Here is a 16,155-nt window from a genome sequence, read left to right on the forward strand (position 1 = left end):
TTTTTGGCATGTAAGCAGAGGTAACAATGTAATACGCACAGCTGTACACCAAAGGACAACTAGTCAGCGATATTATTCGGATTCCATTTTACGTGCTGCGGTTATGAGTGGATTGTATACATCACACATTTACAAGTGTGCACTTAACAATACATTGGGGTAAATGCCTAAACCAGTCGATAAAATTTTTATTTCTGAGGGCTGTTTGTCCATTAAGTATCTATTGATGTTCTTCTTTGAAGACGCTATAAATTTCAATTTCTTGTGGAGCGTCCGTTAATCTGCGTTTCTCTTTGTAGTTCATCTGTAGATTTGTCGCTGCTGTTATGATTGTAGTTTCACACATGCGCACTAAATGGGGATTTTCAGTTTTCGATGGTGTTTGTGTGCTCTCTGAATCTGGTGGAGAAACATGTACTTGTTTGCCCCAAATAGAAATTTTCACATTCATTAAATTTTATTTTATAATACCCTGATTGTGTAAATGGTTTTGATTTGTGGGTTGTGTGTTTGATTATGGACCCTATTTTGTCGTTCGCGCGGAACCCGATTCGTACATTAGTTTTACAACAATTGTCAGCTGTTCTGTTTGCTATGGCACTCTGATAAGGTGGAATAATGTATTTCGTTTCTTCTGGTTCTTCTTTTCTTGTTGATTTCTTTGTCTGTTTTGTTGCTTTTGTTGTTTAATTTGGTAGTATACATTTTGTTTACTTTGTCACCTTTATAGCCACTTATTGGTTATGAACTGTAGATTAAAACTAAAGAAATTGCAAAAAGGTAGGAATTTAAGGAGATGGGACCTGGATAAACTGAAAGAACCAGATGTTGAAGAGAGTTCCAGAGGGAGCACTAGGGAACGATTGACAATACCAGGGGAAAGGAATATAGTAGAAGGAGAATGGGTAGCTTTGAGAGATGAAATATTGAAAGCATCAGAGGATCAAGTAGGTAAAAAGGCTAGGGCAAAATGGCCAAGCGGGAATGGCTACAGATTAAATGTAAGGATATACACACATCAAAAACGTTTTGCATCGCCCCGGTTCCCAGAACTCCTGAAGGTAGACGTTGACTGTGGGTATTGTATCACAGACACGGTCCATTTGACTGTTTAGAGATGTCACTAAAACCGCCCAAAGATGTAAACAACCATGCATGAACAGCGCCTATTAGACGTAGAGGGCCCGACAGCCGGTCCGTTCCAGTCATTCCACCAGGAGGTACACGGCTCGTGTTTGTAGTTCAACCATGCCTAGACGGTCAATGCCGCAGTTCGACCGCGTCCGCGTTGATACTTTGTGCCAGGAAGGGCTCTCAACAAGGGAAGTGTCCAGGCGTCTCGGAGTGAACAAAAGCGATGTTGTTCGGACAAATGGTTCAAATGGCTCTGAGGACTATGGGACTTAACATCTGAACTTAGAACTACTTAAACCTAACTAACCTAAGGACATTACACACATCCATGCCCGAGGCAGGATTCGAACCTGCGACCGTAGCAGTCGCGCGGTTCCAGACTGTAGCGCCTAGAACCGCTCCGCCACCTCGGCCGGCTTGTTCGCACATGGAGGAGATACAGACAGACAGAAACTGTCGATGACATGCCCAACTCAGGCCGCCCAAGGGCTGCTACTGCAGTGGATGACCGCTACCTACGGATTATGGCTCGGAGGAACCCTGACAGCAATACCACCATGTTGAATAATGCTTTTCGTGCAGCCACAGAACGTCGTGCTACGACTCAAATTGTGCGCAATAGGCTGCATGATGCTCAACTTCACTCCCGCCGTCCAAGTCGCGGCCTATCTGTACAACCACGACACCACGCAGCGCGGTAAAGACGGGCTCAACAACACGCCGAATGGACCGCTCAGGATTGGCATAACATTCTCTTCACCGATGAGTGTCTCATATGCCTTCAACCAGACAACCGTCGGAGACGTGTTTGGAGGCAACCCGGTCAGGCTGAACGCTTTACACACAGTGTCCAGCGGGTGCAGCAAGGTGGAGGTTCCCTGCTGTTTTGGAGTGGCATTATGTGGGACCGACGTACGCCGCTGGTGGTCATAGAAGGCGCCGTAACGGCTGTAAGATACGTGAATGACATCCTACGACCGGTAGTACAACCATATCGTCAGCATATTGGCGAGGCATTCTTCTTCGTGGATAACAAGTCGCGCTCCCATAGTGAACATCTTGTGAATGACTTCCTTAAGGATAACGACATCGCTCGACTAGAGTGGCCAGCATGTTCTCCAGACATGAACCCTATCGAGCATGCCTGGGATAGATTGAAAAGGGCCTTTTATGGACGACGTGACCCACTAACCACTCTGAGGGATCTACGCCGAATCGCCGTTGAGGACTGGGACTATTTGGACCGACAGTTCCTTGATGAACTTGTGAATAGTATGCCACGAGGAATACAGGCATGTCTCAATGCAAGAGGACGTGCTACTGGATACTAGAGGTACCGGTGTGTGCAGCAGTCTCGACCACCTCCTCTGAAGGTCTCGCTGTATGGTGGTACAACATGTAATGTGTGGTTTTCATGAGCAATAAAGAGAGAGGAAATTATGTTTATACTGAACTCTGTTCCAATTTTCTGTACAGGTACCGGGACTCTCGGAACCGAGGTGATGCAAAACTTTTTTTTTAAGTCTGTAGAAGCATATATCACTAGGCGTCAGCTAGATGCAACCTACAGGAAAATTAAAGAAATTTTTGGAGAAAAGAGAAGCACTTGTACGAATATCAGGAGCTCAGTTGGGAAACCAGTCCTACGCAAAGAAGGAAGAGCAGAAATGTGGAAGGTGTATTAGTGGGTCTATACAAGGGCGATGTACTTGAGGGCAACTTTACTGAAATGAAGCAGGACATAGATGTAGGTGAGATGGGAGATGTGATAATGCTTGAAGAATTCGACAAAGCACTGAAAGACCTAAATCAAAACATGACCCTGGGAGAAGACAGCATTCCGTTAGAACTACTGATGGCCTTGGGAGAGCCAGCAGTGACAAAACTCTTCCACCTGGTGCGCAAGATTATGAGGCAGGTGAAATTCCCTCAGGCTTCAAGAGGTATATAATAATTACAGTTCCACAGAAAGCAGGCGCTGACAGATGTGTAAATTACTGAACTATCAGTTTAATAAGTCACGGTTGCAAAATACTAACACGAATTCTTTACAGACGAATGTAAAATCTTGTAGAAGCCGACCTCGGGGAAAATCACTTTGGATTCCGTAGAAATGTAGGAACACGCAAGGCAATGCTGACGCTACGACTAATCCTAGGAGATAGGTTAAAGAAACGCAAACCTAAATTTATAGCACTTGTTGACTTCGAGAAAGCTTTTGACAATGCTGACTGGAATACTCTCTTTCAAATTCTGAAGGTAGCCGTGCTAAAATACAGGGAGCGAAAGGCTGTTTACAATTTGTACAGGAACCAGATGGCAGTTGTAAGTGTCGATGGCCACGAAATGGAATCAGTAGTTCAGGAGAGAGTGAGATAAGATTGTATCCTACCTCAGACGTTATTTAATCTGCACATTGAGCAAGCAAAAACGGAAACCAAAGAAAAATTTGGGGTAGGAATTAAAATCCATGGAGAAGAAATAAAAACCTTGAGGTTTGCCGATGACATTGTTAATTCTGTCAGAGGCCGCAACAGACTTGGAAGAACAGTTGAACGGAATCGACAGTGTCTTGAAAGGAGGATATAAGATAACTTCAACAATAGAAAAACTAGGACTATGGAATGTCCTCGAATGAAATCAGGTGATGCTGAGGGAATTAGATTAGGAAATGAGGCACTTAAAGTAGTAAACGAGTTTTGCTGTTTGGGGAGCAAAATAACTGACGATGGTCGAGGTAGAGAGGATATAAAACGTCGAATGGTGATGGTAAGGACAGCGTTTCAGAAGAAGAGAAATTTGTTAACATCCAATACAGATTTAAGTGTCAGGAAGTCTTATCTCAAAGTATTTGTGTGGAGTGTAGGAATGTGTGGAAGTGAAACTTGGACGATAAACAGTTTAGATAAGAAGAGAATAGAAACTTTTGAAATATGGTGCTACAGAAGAATGCTGAAGAATTGATAGGTGGATCACGAAACTATTGAGGAGGTACTGAGTGGATTTGGGGGGGAAGAGGAATTTCGGTACAACTTGTCTAGAAGAAGGAATCGGTTTGGAGGACACTTTCTGTGTCATCAAGAGATCACCAGTTTAGTATTGGAGGCAAACGTGGCACAGAATAGAGTAGCATGGAGATCGGCACCAAACCAGTCTTTGGATGAAGACCACAACAAAATCACCATTGTAGCCGTTAGTTGTTGCTATATGATCCAGTATACACAAGTATTCGGCAATTTCATTGTCTTCTAATGGGAGGTTAATGATTCTGTTGATCACCAGTGATAAAAGACTTTTTTTCATTTCTATTAATCCCACTGTAAATTGTTCTCATTACGTTGTTGTCAGTCATGGTAGTTCGTGTTACAGCTTTACAGGACCCAGTTACAATCAACCAGAGCACCTCTCGTCAGTAATCTGCCTTGTTGCGTTGTAGAGCTGGAGTCTATGTCCAACCTTATTCTGTCGGAGAAAGCAGGAAAGATAACCAAGAATAAATTTTGAAACAGGATTAATATTCCAGGGAGAAAAAATAAAGTTTTGAGGGCTGACGATGATGATGTGATTCTGACAAAAGATGGTAGAAGTTTTCCTTGTTTTCCCTAAATCGATTAAGACGAATGCCGGGATGTATTAGCTGAGGTCGTCAGTTCGAGTCCTGCCTCGGACATGGGGACCGATGACCTCGCTGTTTGGTCCCCTCCCATAAACCAACAAACCAACCTTGAGCATGATTGTGGATTTTACGCGAGTCTTTAATGTGTACGTCCGTTATAGAGATATTAATAATAAAAATGTAGCCGGCCGGAGTGTCCGAGCGGTTGTAGGCGCTACAGTCTGGAACCGCGCGACCCCTACGGTCGCAGGTTCGAATCCTGCCTCGGGCATGGATGTGTGTGATGTCCTTAGGTTAGTTAGGTTTAAGTAGTTCTAAGTTCTAGGGGACTGATGACCTCAGAAGTTAAGTCTCGTAGTGCTCAGAGCCAATAATAAAACTATGAAGCCAAGCACTCAGTTCATCAAAGTTCTTCTGATCACTTATTGCCAGATGGATGGCAACCGGAGGAAGAAAGCTCCTTCCAGTTATGTGCTTTGGGTACGCACAATTCCAGGGCTGACTAAGAGATAACAGGTCGCTAGGATTTAGTGATAGTAATAATAATAATAATAATAATAATAATAATAATAATAATAACATATATAAGATGTTTAACCAACAAATAGTATCGGCCACCGAGTTCACAGCATCCAGCACGGATAAAATAACATCAAAATAATAAGTACTTGCTTACATTAATACGATATATATCGCTTTACTTTAACTACAAGAATAAAATTGCACGATGTAAACTCGAAGTGTGCGCTCACCGTTCTCAGTATTTCAGTATCCATCACGACTGTGAAACAGGTCTGTAGGCTACGGCAGTGGATCGTGTTAATCAGTGAAAAGCTGTTTCTCTCAGTCATTTTCGCCGACCGCCAGGAAAGTCAACGGTTTTCATTTTTTTGCCTTGGTGGAGCGGATTTTTCTTCCTAGATCTACATAAATATTCTGCTAGCCGGATGGTACGCGGGGGAGGGTACCTTGTACCACTACTAGTTATTTCCTTTCCTGTTACACTTGCAAATGAAGCGAGGGGAAAATGACTCTCCATAAGGACCCGTAGGAGCCCTAATTTCTCTTACCTTGTCTTTGCGGTCGTCACCCGAAGTGGACTTTGGCGACAGTAAAACGTATCTGCAGTCGGCTTCAAATGTTGATTCACTAAATTTCCGTATTAGTGTTTCACGAAAGCTGCGTCGTCTTCTCCCTCCACGCTTTCCCATTCGAGTTCACGAAGTATGTCTATCATACTCACATGTTAATTGAACCTACTAGTACCAAATCTAGCAGCACGCCTCTGAATTGGATGGATATTTTCCTTTATTCTCGTCTACACACTCGAGTAGTTCTAAAGAATGGCTCACACTAAAGATCTATCAGCGATCTCCTATACAGATCTTTCCTAAGAATTATCCCGATAAACTGGAGTCGACCATTAGCCTTTCCTTCTACCGTCCTTACGTGCTCTAACCGTTTCGAATCGCTTTGAAAATTACGCCTAGGTACTTAAACGACGCGACTGTGTAAAGCAGCTTGCCAACAACACTGCGTTGGAACATTAGAGAATTGTTTTTCCTAATTATCTGCATTAACTTACTTTTTTACATTTAGAGCATGCTGCCGTTCATCACACCAACTAGAAATTTTGTCTGAGTCGTCTTTTGTCCTCTTACAGTCACTTAACTTTGACAAATTCCTGTACACTGCAGTGTCATCAGCAAACAGTCGCAGGTTGCTGCTCACCCTGCACGTCATATCATTTTCGTATATAGGGAACAAAAGCGTTCCTATCACACTTCCCTGGGCACTCGCGGCGATTCAATCGTGACGATTCCCTTGTCTCTGGTGAACACTCGCAGTCGGAGGACAACGTACTATGTTTTGTTAGTGAAGAATTCTTCGAGCCACTCACATATCTGGGAACATATTCCGTTTGCTCTGACCTTCCTTAAGTTGCAGTCTGGGACACCGCGTCAAGCTTTTCGTAAATCTAGGATTAGGAAATTTGCCTGTTGCCCTTCAGCCATGGTTCGCAGGATATCATCGGAAAGAGAGCAAGCTCAGTTTCGCACGAGCAATGCTTTCTAAATCCGTGCCGATTTGTGGACGGAAGCTTTTCTATATCAAGGAAATTTATTATATTCTATAATCACGCAAGTTCTTGTGGTGTGCCAGTTCTATACGTGGATGCAAGAATCGTGGCCTATTCGTCGTTTGCAGCAGTTATGTTCAGCCTGCGAATACGCACCTTCACCCGGCCGGAATCCTCTCTTTAGCCGCTGTTATCGCAAGCCCATCGATGTGGAGTTCAAGGGCTACACGTCGGCTCACAGTTATTTTGGTGGATCATAAGGTGTCCAATTCAGAATTTAATCATATTTGGCACATGGATACTTACATGTCTTAACAGTAAAACTGTCACATAGCACTGCCCTAACTCAAATTATATTTGATAAATTCAGATTTGAAGGCTCAAGGATATGCACCTGGTCATTAGTCAGGCACCAGTTTCCCTATGTTCAGAAATCTACTACATAGTAATGAGCTGACCTGCAGACATTACATTTTACGCATCTAGTTTGTAAGCCACTAAGTTGATATCTATAAAACTAAAAATTAATTGCCACATGTATGGAAGACCATCACTTGAGAACGGCTCGACCGATTTGGCTGATTTTTTAAACTATATTCGTTATTGTCAGCACAAGGTTTGTATGAAAGAAACTTATTGGAAAATCCACCGGAAGAGTCGGAAATTTGGATGGTATTCTTGTATGAAAATGTCAGTACACGAAATGTCACATGTTTTCATAACAACAACAAATTCCGCATTGATCATATCTTTGGTGCGTTGCAAGGATTGAACTGATGTAAGTTCGTGGTAATTTTCTGTGTTGCAAACATTCAATTGATTTCAGTTCGTGGTTTATTTGTATGGGGAAAAATGCCACCAGTGACCAATCGAAATATCGGTCGGCGTACGCGCAGCGCAGGACAACTACATGATCGTGGAGTAAGTACGACTGACGAGTCGCGTAACGCAGCGTTTGAAGGCAAATCGAATAAGAAATTCTCAAGCGCGATCCATTGTGACTCCGGAACAACGCATACAGTCTAGTTCGATTCCTTGCGTTGGAGCTTCGAACAATATTATATAGACATGTTATAGAATAAACACTTCATGTTGAACTGACTGCGAGAAAGAACATGGTAAGTCTGGGCTGTAAAAATGTACGGTTTGTTGTCTTTCTCCTGCCATTTTTAACAGAAACCAGGAAAGTTGTGTTTATGTCTAACTTTTAATGCTATCTGCTCTAGATTAAAACCATGCGAAATAGCCAATAAGCTACTATCTTCACAGATCCAGCAGCTGGCAAAGTCTCCCTCGTGCTCCGTGTACTAATGAATCCATCCGATTTACTCATTCGTTTTCACTTCTATTCCCAATCAAGGTCCCGTTTGTAAGACAAAGGGCATAATGAGCGATGAGGAAGAAATGGACATAGGAAGGGTGAGGAAATGATATAAAAATGCAGGAGGAGGAATGGACAGAGAGATAAGGGAGGAGGAGATGGGTAGAGTGTGGTATAAGAGAGTGGGGGAGGGGGGGGGGGGTAGGAGAGAGAAACACAGACGGGAAGGGGAGATTAGGACGTGTATCCAATACCCAAATGTATTAAGCAATTGCGAAGCATTGCCGCTTTGCTAGTAATGTATGAAAAGCGGGATACATCATTCAGATTTTTATGAAAAATGTTTAAAATATACATATTCCAAGCTGTGTTTTAAATTCACAATTTGTTTTAAAAAGCATAACTTTTTACATGAAAACAGTGCAGACCTCAGTTTGTGCACTGTTAGTTTTGTATTAAGTATAAATAACAATAAAAAGCATTTGGCATTGCGATTAGTAGTTACTACCCTAACTTAAAGATGAGTCAATCGGAAAAAATCATTAATTTGTGCGAACTTCAAAGTCCTGGGGCGGTACGTAGAAATTGAATCTCAACTTGATTTTTTGCTGAAATGTTTACATATCTGGTAGCAATCTCAGCTACAGAGAAGAATTTCCTAACTAACTTTATTCATTGGCAGAGAATAAAATGGAAATTCCACTTACACGTTCAACAATACAGGAATTTGGTAAATAAAACCCATGTGTATTCCTTGAAAAATTTGTGATTGACCTGTAGGTCAGAGACGTAAACATTTGAGAGCTGAAAATAGTTACTCCAAATTTTTCTTAATCTTCACTGTTAAATGTCTTTTCAGTGTAAAGAATTACAAGAGGCAGCTGTAGTGCACAAATGTACGAGTGGTGATATATATTCTTATACTGTTACTGTCATACAAAAAGACAACTTCAGTAAAATAAAATAAAAGATGAAAACAGTAATGAGAGACATCAATAATTTTTCACATACGGTTCAAATGGCTCTGAGCACTATGGGACTCAACTATTGAGGTCTTCGGTCCCCTAGGACTCAGAACTACTTAAACCTAACTAACCTAAGGACATCACACACATCCATGCCCGAGGCAGGATTCGAACCTGCGACCGTAGCGGTCGCGCTGCTCCAGGCTGTAGCGCCTAGAACCGCTCGGCCACCCCGGCCAGCGGAGACTGGAATACTTCCAGGAAATAATTGAGGTCATAAGTTGCAAGTGCTACTCTGAAACGAAGAGATTGGCACAGGAGAGGAATTCGTGGCGGGCCGCATCAAACCAGACAGAAGACAGACTCAAAAATGAAAAAGAAAAAGAAAAGAAAAAAAAATGTGGAGGCAGCATGACTCAATATCTGCAGGGAACTTCCAATGAGCTGTTGAGTTCATGCCACATTGAGCTGCTATACTAAGCGAATCAAAAGGAGGTCCAACTCAATATTAGGAGGAACCACTTACTGTAGTCACCTCACTGTATAATTGGGAGAGATGGACAGCGGCTGAGTTATTTATTGTCTCATTTCGACGAATATACTGGAGATGGAGTGTACCTTAGCGGTCGCGCGGTTCCAGACTGCAGAGCCTAGAACCGCTTGGCCACATCGGCCGCCGCTTTTACATATGTTGTCGTTGTTTCCCTTTCATGCCCCTTAATTCTTATAACCTCCGTCTGGTTTCTATAAAAGCTGTGTATAGCCTTTCGCTTCCTGTATTTTACCCTTGCGACCTTCAGAATTTCAAACAGAGTATTCCAGTCAACATTACCAAAAGCTTTCGCTTAGTCTACATAAGCTAAAAACGTAGGTTTGTCTTTCTTAGCCTATCGTCTAAGGTGAGAATTAGGGTCAGTATTGTCTCAAGTGTTCCTACATTTCCCCGGAATCCAAACTGATCTTCCCCGACATCTGCTTATAACAGTTTTCCATTTTTCTATAAAAAATTCGTGTTAGTATTTTGCAGCCATGACCTAATAAACTGACTGATCGGTAATTTTCACACCTGTCAGAAACTGCTTTCTTTGGAATTGGAATTACTACATTCTTCTTGAAATCTGAGGGTACTTCACCTGTCTCATACATCTTGCATACCATATGGAAGAGTTTTGTCATGGCTGGCTCTCCCAAGGCTATCAATAGTTCTGACGAAATATCGTCTGCTCCCGGAGCCTTGTTTCGATTTACATCTTTCAGAGCATTGTCAAACTGTTCTCGCAGTATCAGATCTCCCATCCCATCTTCATCTACGTCCATCTATCTTTCTATAATATTGCTTTCAAATTTATCTCTATTGTACAGACCCTCTATATACTCCTTCCACCTTTCAGCTTTTTATTCTCTGCTTAGGACTGGTTTTCTATCTGAGGTGATGATATTCATACAACTTCTTTTCTCAAAAGGGTTCTTTAATTTTCCTGTAGGCTGTATCTATGTTTCCCGTCGTGAAATATGCTTTTAAGTCCTTACATTTGCCCTTTAACCATTCCGGTTTAGCAATTATGCATTTTCTGTTAACCTCATTTTTTAATCGTTTGTATTCTCTTTCGCTGCTTCATTTACTCCATTTTTAAATTTTCTCCTTTCACCAGTTAAATTCACTATCTCACTATTTCATCCTCAGCTGCCTTCATTATTTCATTTCTTAAAGCTACCTATCCGTATTCTACTGCATTGTATATTGCTCCCTGTGAAGTTCTCAACAACCTTTGGGTCTTTCAACTTATCCAGGTCCCATCTCCCTAATTTCCTACCTTTTCCCAGTTCCTTAAGTTGTAATCTACAGTTCATAACCAATAAATTGTGGTCAGAGTCACATCTGTCCTTGGAAATGTCTTAGAATTTAAAATCTGGTTCCGAAATCTGTACCTTACCACTATATAATCAATCTGAAACCTCCTAGTGTTTCCAGGTCTCCACGTATAAAACCTATTTTCTTGATTCTTAAACCAGGTGTTAGCTATGATTAAATTATGCTCTGTGCAAAATCCTACCTGGCGGCTCCCTCTTTCATTTCTTTCCCCCAGTCCATATTCACCTACTATTTTTCGTTCTCTTCCTTTCCCTACTATCCAATTACAGTCACCCATCACCATTAAATTTTTGTCTCCTTTAACTATCTGAATAATTTATTTTATCGCATCATACATTTCTTGCATCTCATCATCTGCGGAGCTAGTTGGCATGTAAACTTTTACTACTACGGTACACGTGGGCCTCGTGTCTGTCTTGTCTACCATAATGCGTTGACTATGCTGTTTGTAGGAGCTCACCTGCATTCCTATTTTATTATTCATTATTAAACCTACTCCTATTTTACCCCTGACTGATTTAGTATTTGTAAGCCTGTATTCCCTGACCAGAAGCCCTGTTCACCTGCCACCGAATTTCATTCATTCATTTCATTACCATGTCCGGTCAGCACTTCCAAAAAATAGTGCTGCGATAGCTTTGTCATTTCCTTTCTTAAACATCTTGTATTGTGCACGGGTTGTCGAGGAGGGGACATACGAGTAGGTGGCTTGGATCTCCTTGAGCCCTGCAGTCACAAGAAGTGTCTGCATTCGCTGGAAGGATTCTCCATTTCTTCAGGTTTGTCTTGCATAGGGTGACGCCCACTCTTAGGCGGTTGATGGAGCTCCATACAGGGTATTGTACGTTTGCGCCAGGAACTAGTTCTTCTCTTGGTGATATGTCTACGGGCAGTGAGCTCTTCCACGTTGCAAGACGAATTGCCTCTGGTGCTCCCTCCAGTGGCGCAGTGCTAGCATGGAAAATCTTGCGGGATTTAAGGCGGGATCATGCTGTCTGATGACCATACAGAGGATGTCGACGGTCATTCTCGTGCTTTGTTTTCTCATTGTCAGCAGCAGTGGCCCTCCGGATGTTGGGCGGGGCTGTTCCAACAATCGGATACAATTTCAGCACTGGTGTTGGCTTCAAGCATCCTGAGATGATCCTTCCTGTATCGATGACCGCAACATCGACTTGCTTAGCATGAGTTGAAGCGTTCCACGCAGGAGCAGCATATTCAGCGGCTGATACACAAAGCGCAAGTGCAGAAGTCCTTAGGAGGTGCGGTTTGGCTCCCCAGCTGTTGCCAATCAGCTTCTTAAGTATCCCACTGCGAGCAATGACTTTGTGTTTCACGTTTCGACATTGATGCCTGTACGTTAGAGCCTTGTCCAGTGTGACACGTAGGTAGACTGGTGTTGGGCAATGTTTCAGTTGCTCTCCTCGCCATGTGATGTCCACTTTTTGCTGCGCTTCCCTGTTTCATAAGTGGTGCTCACTTGAGTTTTACTGTGATTGGGCTTCAAGTGGTTGGTATCATAGTACTTGGAGAGTTCATCCATTGCTAGAGACCGTTTTCCCTCTACTTCTTTGAAGGTTGGCCCCTGAACAGCTACTGCTGTGTCATCGCCATTGATAAAGAGCCTAATAGTTGCTGGTATTGGATGATAATTTCTGTAGATGTTGTACAGTGCTGGAGCAAGAACACTGCATTGAGGGAGACAGTTCTTATGAGTTCGCGATCTACTCCTCTTACCCTGTAATGAAACTTGGAATCTTCTGTTCTGAAGAAAGGTGCTAATAAGGGATGTTAGTTGGTAGTCCTTAGTAAGGTCATACACTTTCTTTAACAGTTTCATATGATTCACAGCGTCGTATGCAGCTGTTAGATCAACAAAAGCGACTCCAGTAATCTCTCCAGCACGGAAGCCTGCTTGTTGTGGGATAAACTTCACTTCTAGAGTGGCACTGATTCTGTTAAGTAGCAGCCGTGCTAGTATCTTGAAGGTGTGGCATAAAAGAGAGATAGGTTGAAAATTTTTTGGATCGTTTGGTTCCGTCCCAGGCTTAAGTATTGAAATGACTCGAGATTTCCGCCACATTTTGGGGATTAGGCTTAGTAGCCACTCCATCGTTTTACAGCCGAAGTTCTTTATCTGTTCAACTCTAAGGTCATCGACACCTAGAGCCTTATCCATCTTCAAACTGGAGATGGCAGCCTCGAGCCATGGAGAAGGGATCCCTAAGAAAATAATGCTCTGTTTCTGGGTCGCGCTGGAGAACCGCTGAAGAACTTGTTTGGGCGTCCTACCTTTTGTTTTGGCGCTCTGCAGTAGCTGGGTAGCCACTTTATCAGGAGCCACACTCTCAAAGTTGTCTTGTGATTTTACAAGGTCGCCATTCAGGTTTTTAAGCAGTTTCCAGGCTTGTCTACTATTCAGCTTCACGTCGAGGTTCTCTACCAGGTACTCCATTTGGCCTTGCGAGTTGCTGAAATGGCTTTAAGCAATATTTCACAAGTTTCAATCGTTTCTTCTGCGAATGGATCCTCTTCATAGAATTTGGTATCTTCCTAAGAACAGTTTGTCGTCACTGGACGTGGCTGGAACATACTGAGTCCTGCATCTTCTCGGAACAGTTTTCCTCGAGACTTGTTGGACACGTTTGTTGAAGGTTTCGTACATTTCAGGTTGCGGTGGAATGTTCTCCGTGTGTTTCCTGTGAACTAACGGAATATCACATGTGTATTTGTGACATGAATTTACTACTAAAACTTCTTTCTCTCGGGAAAATCCCTTGATGTTTATGGAAATAAAAACAAACGGTCTTGAGAAAGACCGGGCGGAATGCAGTCCATTTGAATAGAGACCGGTTGTGAAAGGATGTGCCATGAGCGCACTTCTTAGCGTCTTCTGACTTCGTCCGGGATACACTCCATTGCTACTCATTTCTTGTTCTCTTATTGCAGTCTTCGTGTAGATTTCTTTCGTGTACCCCAACGAATTTCATTAATTCCCGTTATATCTAACTTAAATCTATCAATTTCCGTTTTAAAATTTTCTAACCTTCGTGCCCGATTAAGGGATGTAACATTACACGCTCCGATCCGTAGAATGCCAGTTTTGTTTCTACTGATTACGACATCCTCCTGAGTAGTCCCCGCGAGGAGATACGAATGGGAAACTATTTTACCCCCAGAATATTTTACCCAAGACGACGGCATCATCATTTAACCATACAGTAAAGCTGCATGCCCTCGGGAAAAATTACGGCTGTAGTTTCCCCTTGCTTTCAGCCGTTCGCACTACCAGCACAGCAAGGCCGTTTTGGTTAGTGTTACAAGGCCAGGTCAGTCAATCATCCAGACTGTTGCCCCTGCAATTAGTGAAAAGGTGCTGCCCCTCTTCAGGAACCACACGTTTGTTTGCCCTGTCAACGGATACCCCTCCGTAGTAATTATACCTGCAGTACGGCCATGTGTATCGCTGAGGCACGCAAGCCATCCCACCGACGGCAAGATCCCTGGTTCATGAGGGCACGTTTACATATATGCCTGTTTTACATATAAGCCGGTGTATATAGACATAAAAATACTGTGAAGAACAGTTCCATGAATAAATTCAAATCTAAAGAAGGAAATTGTATTTTTAAAATTTTTCCACTTTGCGAATAACATTTTTTTCTGTGACATCTTGACGAAAAAACGTAACAAGATCCCTTAAAGTTAGAGATAGGATCTTTTCATGACACTTATTGTGAAGTTTAGACAAGTGTGCACTGTGGCTTATTAATGATACGGCATACACCCTACACGTAAGACTGGAGAAGGGGACCCAAAAAGCATCATTCCTATTAGGCCTTGGAAGGAATTGTGATTCAGCAGGAGGCATGCAGACAATCTCAACATCTTTAAATTCATTTAATAACTGGGAAATGTGTTCTGTGTGTCAGTTTCGTCGTATTTGAAAGCCACATACTGCCCACTTGCAGCTGTCCCAATAAAGCATATTCACGAGCGGCCGTAGCTACAGTAGTCCCATTTGCATCTGCTGAAAGTCTCTTCATTGTAAGGGTGTTAATAGCAGTGACTAGAAACACATGGTGCAATTGTGTCTGATCAGCAGTGAAGAGACAAAGAACATATTAACACCCTGTATTTTGTATAAATCGCTTTCAGACGAACTAAAATAGGTATTTTTTGTATGTGATGTAGCCAGCGATGTGTTATCTACCGTGACGTAAACATAATCTGTCCTTCATACGCAAAGTTTTAAAAATTGTCATTTCTGTACTACGTCTTGTTTCACATTTTCAAGTTAATTTGTTCTGAAGTCTCATGAGTTCTGGAGAAGCAGCTGCACCACTATCTTTAACTTTTCTTGCTACACATACCACGTGCCTTGTGACTCCAAAAGTAGTTGCTACTTTGGCAATGTTCCACGAAGGTTATAAAAGTGTTTAAACTCATATCATAGCTGAACTTCTACATTTATGAGTGAAAAATCCCATTACATATATGTTCTCAAGGTCGTTCGTATGTTCTTTGTTTGATCGCAGGGGGCCAAATCGCATGAAGGTTTCTGGGAACACAGGTGCAGTACAGTGAGGGCAACTGCAGGAACACGGTCGCAAGTCGTGCATTTCGAGTCACTACTAACACTTTCCTAATGGACAAACTTTCAACAGAGGCAGAAGGGACCACTATGGCAGCTCGTGAAAATGTTGTGTTGACGCAGCTGAAAGTGCGGCAGTATGTGGCTTTCAAATACAGCGAAAGCTGATACATGAGACACATTTCCCATTTATCACATCAATTTAAAAATGTTGAGGTTAACTGCGTGTTCACTGCTAAATGGCAGTTCCTTCCGTGGTCCAGTAGGAAGATGCTGATTAGGGCCCCTTCTCTAACGTTATAAGAGGGTTGCAACTTTAATACTGGCAACTATTTATTTACATCTCGTACAAAATAGATACGTGTTTCAAAGCTTTACTAACCTTCAGAGTAGGCACCAGCATTGTGTATAACCCGAAGCCAGCGATGTGGAAGTCCTAGGATACTCTTAACAGCGGCAGTTGTGCTGAGAGGTCGAGCGGCGCGGACTATCGCCTGACGAATTTGTAGCGGTTCTGAAGCGAATAACGTGAAATGTTTTCTTCAGTTTTGAAAGCGAGTTGAACTTGCAAG

At 42.5% G+C, this 16,155-nt stretch overlaps 1 protein-coding gene across 2 annotated transcripts in view; it reads left to right on the forward strand.

Annotated features, from left to right (window-relative positions):
* LOC126266614 (speckle-type POZ protein B-like) overlaps positions 1–16,155 on the forward strand; it is an 84,176-nt gene that overhangs the window by 33,639 nt on the left and 34,382 nt on the right. The window lies entirely within an intron of this gene.

This window comes from Schistocerca gregaria, chromosome 4 (assembly GCF_023897955.1).
Source record: "Schistocerca gregaria isolate iqSchGreg1 chromosome 4, iqSchGreg1.2, whole genome shotgun sequence".
NCBI classification, from domain to species: domain Eukaryota; kingdom Metazoa; phylum Arthropoda; class Insecta; order Orthoptera; family Acrididae; genus Schistocerca; species Schistocerca gregaria.